The following is a 5,916-nucleotide window of genomic DNA, read 5'->3' on the forward strand; positions in this document are numbered from 1 at the left end:
TCAATTAATTGATGTTAGAATCCGCATTTGCCAAAGCAGTGGATGTTAGTATCCTCATTTGGCAAGACAATGAGTTCATGCGTTGCATTTGTCTTATTTCATGTGGTTGGACCCATAATAAAATAATGCGACTAACGTCAATTTTTCCCTTTCGTGGCCTTTGGGTTCTCCACCATAAAAAAGCGCGATTGATGTCATCAAAAGTTTTATATGATTTGACTCTTGATAGGTATGATTTTAAGTAACCTTTCAAACTTTTAATATCTTCTATTTTCGATAGAGAAAAGTAATCAATTAAGAGTTCAACATAAAGAAAACTACTCTATGGCAGTATAGCGTTTTGCCAAGCGCCAAGCTCAACCTTAAAAATTCTTCAAAGAGGGCAAAATATTGCCTTAAGAAAACTGGTTAACGCCCCATGGTATGTAAAAGGAGCCGATATCCACAGAGATCTGAGAGTGGATTCAGTTGAAAAATACATTAAAGATCGTGCTCTGAAACTGTTCAATACAATTGACAGTCACAATAATCCAACACTCAGTATCCTAAAAATACAGCCAAATCTGATAAACACAGGCAGATACAAAGACATCAGATCCATCATATTATAAAGCCCCGTAAAGCCCCGTATTTAGTGTGACTCAGACATCTGAATATCAAGAATATCAAGAATAAAGAAATTCCTTTGGTTTCACTACTCTTCATGTTTACAATAATTTTGCTATAATGAATTACTAATTCAGTTAGTGATTTATCGTCTATCGGATGAATGGTGGTGTCTATCTTAGTTACCTGTACTTCTTTGTTTACTTTGAACTATAAAATATCATGTTTATAACATAAAAAGTATTTCAATTGAAATAGTTTTCAGAAACTTTATTAAATGGAATTAATGGTGTTAGAACTTTTAATGAGTCTCTTTAGTCTCTTTAGTCTATTTGGTATTATCACTCCTAACTCAATTACAATGAAAGCACAGAGGACACAGATGAAGCACGCAATTGATTAAGATTTAATGACGAAATGCAGTAAATTTTATAGGTAAAGCAAAAACGCTTTCATCATAAACTTCACTAAACTTCAACACGATGTTTTGTTGTTTGCTGCACAATACCAAACTTCCTCCTTCCAGGAGCTCGCTCAGTGCGCTCTGCAAAATATCCTGAAACGTAAAATTGTAATAATTATGAGCGACATTGAAAATAATAAACTTTTTTGCAGCAACATTAAAAGAATAATGAAGTTGAACATTATTTAGCACTTTGCTCCAAACTTTATAATTTCGTATATTTACCAGGCAATCGCTGTTGCTGCATAATTAAATGTGCAAAGGAGCAAAAAAACTTCAGTTTTTAAAAGCAGCTGCTTTCAATTTGACCGAAAATCCGCTTCTCTCCAGCAACAGAACGGGAAAAATCATTATAAGAAAATATTTAAATTTTATACTACAAAAAAAAAGCATGTACTGAAAAGTATTAAAATAAACTTATTAAAAACATATTAGATATCCTGGCAGCCATTTCTACTGCCAACCCACAACCGTACTTATGGAAGAATTGCTTTTCTTTTCTTTTTTTTTTGTTAATTATTATGACCTTAATTAACACATCGTTTCGTCATTATACACCTTACCAATTTCTAGTTATTTTTGCTATTATATTTTAATTTTTCATATCTGCTGTTTTTATTCTTAGCACAAATTTAACACTCGTGCCACATGCAACACCTCAGGCTTGGTTTCCAATCCTTTGGAATTGAAGCTAAAACAGAGCACCTATCATCGTTAATGTTTCTTACCATTCGGTTAACTAAATTTTATGCAGACATGCACTTTCAAAATTTCATCTTAACCCTTCTACTCGCATGTACTTCGATGTGGATGCATTCCCGTCTCGGTAGGGATCTGTGTGCCGACAATGCATTTACCTTTGCCTTTACCTTGCTTTATAAGCCTTACTAGACTTGGCCTGGCTTGGCTTGGCATTTTCTAATTTTAAGTTAATTAAATTCATATTCAGATAAGAAAATCTTAGGAGATTTTTCTACCGTAAAATTGCCCTGAAAGTACAAAAACAGAAGAAAAATATTTATGAATCTTTGCTGCACTTAAAGGACGCTCGGATTATAGCCTTAATTGTGTTAAATACTTTACAGAACGAATGAAATGAATAAACCTAAACGGAGCTTAAACGGAATAATAATTAAATAATGTAAGTAATGCAAAATTTGTTTATTGACACATCTTAAGGGGATTTAAATATTTCGCTACAGAATTCGTAAGCAAACGTTAGAGAGATAAAACCAGCTACTGACTTACAAAAATAAAAGTGACAGAACCTGAAGCAATCAGACATTAAAATCAATTTTCAAAATTTAAATTTATAAAGTGGTCTTTTCGAAAAGTAGTGAACTACAACAACAAAAACCCTTTTTTATATTATTTTTATTAATTGAATTTCTGGCTGACCATACAGTTGTTTCATTAGAATGGAACCCACAAGGTAGAACGAATCGTGGAAGGCCAAAAAGTACATGGAGAAGATCGAAACCAACAAATCATTCAGCGAGCTTAGAGCAGTAGCACTTAATAGAGGTGTCTGGAAAACATATGTGAATAGACTAAGTTCTTGAATTGTGTTTGTGATTTATAGAACATGTCATAATAATAATAATACAGCTGTTTCGAGTATTGCCAAATACTCCATCATCAGTAGACTTGGAAATATTTCTTGTATTTAATTATTCCTAAATAATTGTCTTGAGACTGCAAGTACCAGGAATCGAACTCCTGTCTTGCCATAACTTAATAATAATTTTAAATTTATTAAATCTATGAAGTCTATAAAATCTATGAAAATTAAGAACTGGAGACATAGTATCAATATAGTATAGTGGTTCCCATGCGATGGGCCACGGAGATGATTAAAAATGGTCCATAAATCAAATTTAACAGGTATTTAGTAATTTGTACTTTGTCCACTGAGACTTCAACTATTAGAAAATGAGCACAAAAAGTTCTAAGTAATTATGTTTCTACCTATTTTATAGCCTATTACCTTTGCCTACATATTACCTTTGAACATGTACTATTCAATATACATCATACCAGAGCTGCAGATAACATAATCATATAATTTATTATTCTTAAACTATGTGGTCCCCACTAAAAACAAAAATATCCTAGTTGTAAGGACGGAATTTTGTACAAATTCCGCCCTACATAAAACTTATTATTTTTTATTAAAAATCGTCTGGATAAAACTCGATTTATATATTTAAACAAATAAACAAAGCCAACCGCGAACATACGCACAAACGACACGCAAAACAAAGCCAACCGCGAACATACGCACAAACGACACGCAAAACGAAGCCAACCGCGAACACACGCACACACGACAAGCAAAACAAAGCCAACCGCGAACATACGCACACACGACAAGCATAACAAAGCTGACAGCGAATTACACTTGTGCGGTTGTGCGTGCATTTAAGCAAAGCAAAGTGTCGTATATAAATAGCGGAGATTTTATATGAAAGATCACTTAGCACCGGCACACCGAAGTGAGTAGATCACTACTCCAGCGCTAAGTCTTTTTTTTTAGAAGCCCATGGTGTTTCGACGCTAAGGCTTAATAAATCAGTAGAAGGTATTGAATAGATTATATAAACGCCTTTGATGTTTTGACGTCTTTGGCTAGAAACTAATTACGTAGATTTGGAAAAACCCTTTGATGTTCTGACGTCTTTGGGGTAAAAATTATTGAATAGATTTTATAAACGCCTTTGATGTTTTGACGTCTTTGGCTAGAAACTAATTACGTAGATTTGGAAAAAACCCTTTGATGTTCTGACGTCTTTGGATAAAACTTGCTGAGTAGAATCAAGACTAGAATAAGTTATTTAAGAAAACTTTAAATAAATTTTAAATAATAAAACAAACGGTCTTTTACTTTCCACTCATTGGTTTACCAGCTTCGAACTAGTCAATAAAACAAATTTATTGCAACGACCCGGACCGCGACTGAGTAATACCTCAGCAAATTTAAAACGACGAATCCGTGTCGTTACATAGTAATCATAGATCAAAGAAAGTTTGGGAACCACTGATCTAGAACATATGAGTAATACGATATATTAAAAAATGAATGAGCAAAAGAACTCACAAGAAGCGATTCTACTATGGTGCTCTGTGAAGCAAAACTATTTCTCAGGTTACTAAGGCTATTGTAAAATAAACTTTTGATGTATGGATACAGACCTAAAGCTAAAATTATTATTTAATAAAGTTAACAGGGTTCGTATAGAAAAGAAAAGACAAAAACAAAAATTTTATATAATTTATTGAAATTTGACTAACCATACAACGCTGTTTCCAGTATTTCCAAGTACCCATTATCAGTGGTCTTAGAAAATATTCGAATTAAAAAAAATAAAAATAAAAAAAATACCTTCTTTGTTGTCATCAGAAGCGTAGCTTTCTGTAAATATAGTTATCGTTATTTTATAAAGTAATCATGATACATTATTAATGTCCAAATAAGTTTAGGAGACCTTCTCTACGAATAGGGCAATAAAAGTCGTGTGATATCATTATCCATACTTATAATAATAATAATAATAATCATCATAAATAGAAATAGATTACATCATTTAATTGTTGATTTAATCTGATTAAGTAACTAAACTGACTTGTCCGAGTTAAATTGTCTGAAAGGGAGGGTGTAAAGTATATTTAATTAGTTTAAAATTATGCTCAACTCACAATTAATCTACAGTCGGTCGCTTCAGTAACTGATAACTCTCATTGTAGTCGAATTATATGGAACACAATAGTACGTGAGTATGTCCTAATCGCACACAGAACTAAAGCGACGCTTTGCTCTATATATAACAGTTTATTAGAGAATCACTCTTAAAAGTTCAAAAAATCAACATCGTTTGATGATATAGACGAAGTCCAGCGATTATTTCAAATTAAAAAATTGATTTGTTTTTAAACTGAATCCGACGAGAACCCACACCTTGATTATAGTCTCGCATTCGTAATAAAGATTAATAGGATATAAACTCCACCTCATAGAGTTCTTTCTTTATAGACTTCTTACACAAATCTAAAATACATTAGTAAAATTTTGAATCCTTTTTTTTATTAAAATTATTTCAATAAATAAAAAGCATTCTCTTAAACTCATTTAAAACTTTACCATCTAAATTTGCGATTATGTCTGGAACTAATACATTTGGTCAAAAGGCTTTGTAAGTTGATACATACTCCTATATACATATATATATATATATGTTCACATATTTAGCCTTTTGAAAAATAAATACAATAAATGTTTTTTAAATTAATTTCCCAAAGGTGGCTAAAAAAAATAATTTTATTAAAAATACATTCCTCGGTGATGGACACCAGCAGGCATACAAACATTTCAAAGAAATCCATTTCCACTACAGTGGGAAGAAACAATCAATTTCGTTATTAAAAATGACATTAAAATGGTTATAATGACACTATGTATAAAAATAAAAGGATATATTATATATCAAATGTAATGTAGTGGCTTCAAGTCGATCGAATTTTGCACAGTAATATAGATCAATAGAACTAAGTGAGTCCTTATGTTCATACGATTTTTATATTATTTCAAAAAGGATGCTAAGGAAATATATATAATATATACAACATGCAACTGAAAAAGCCCGCTCTACTGGAATTTCAAGAATTAATTAAAGCTATTCGTTTAACTATAGTTTCTACTTTGATAGATACTTTGATAGTCGCCAGGAAAGGATGTGCGTCAGATCGAAAGTCGATAACAGGTTATTACTGCCAAATAAGTAAGTAAACCAGTTAACATATGTAAGAGAAAGCTTAATTGTGCAAGAAAATGATTTTTCTTTAAATTAAAA

Source organism: Teleopsis dalmanni, chromosome 2 (assembly GCF_002237135.1).
Source record: "Teleopsis dalmanni isolate 2A chromosome 2, ASM223713v2, whole genome shotgun sequence".
In the NCBI taxonomy this organism is placed as follows: domain Eukaryota; kingdom Metazoa; phylum Arthropoda; class Insecta; order Diptera; family Diopsidae; genus Teleopsis; species Teleopsis dalmanni.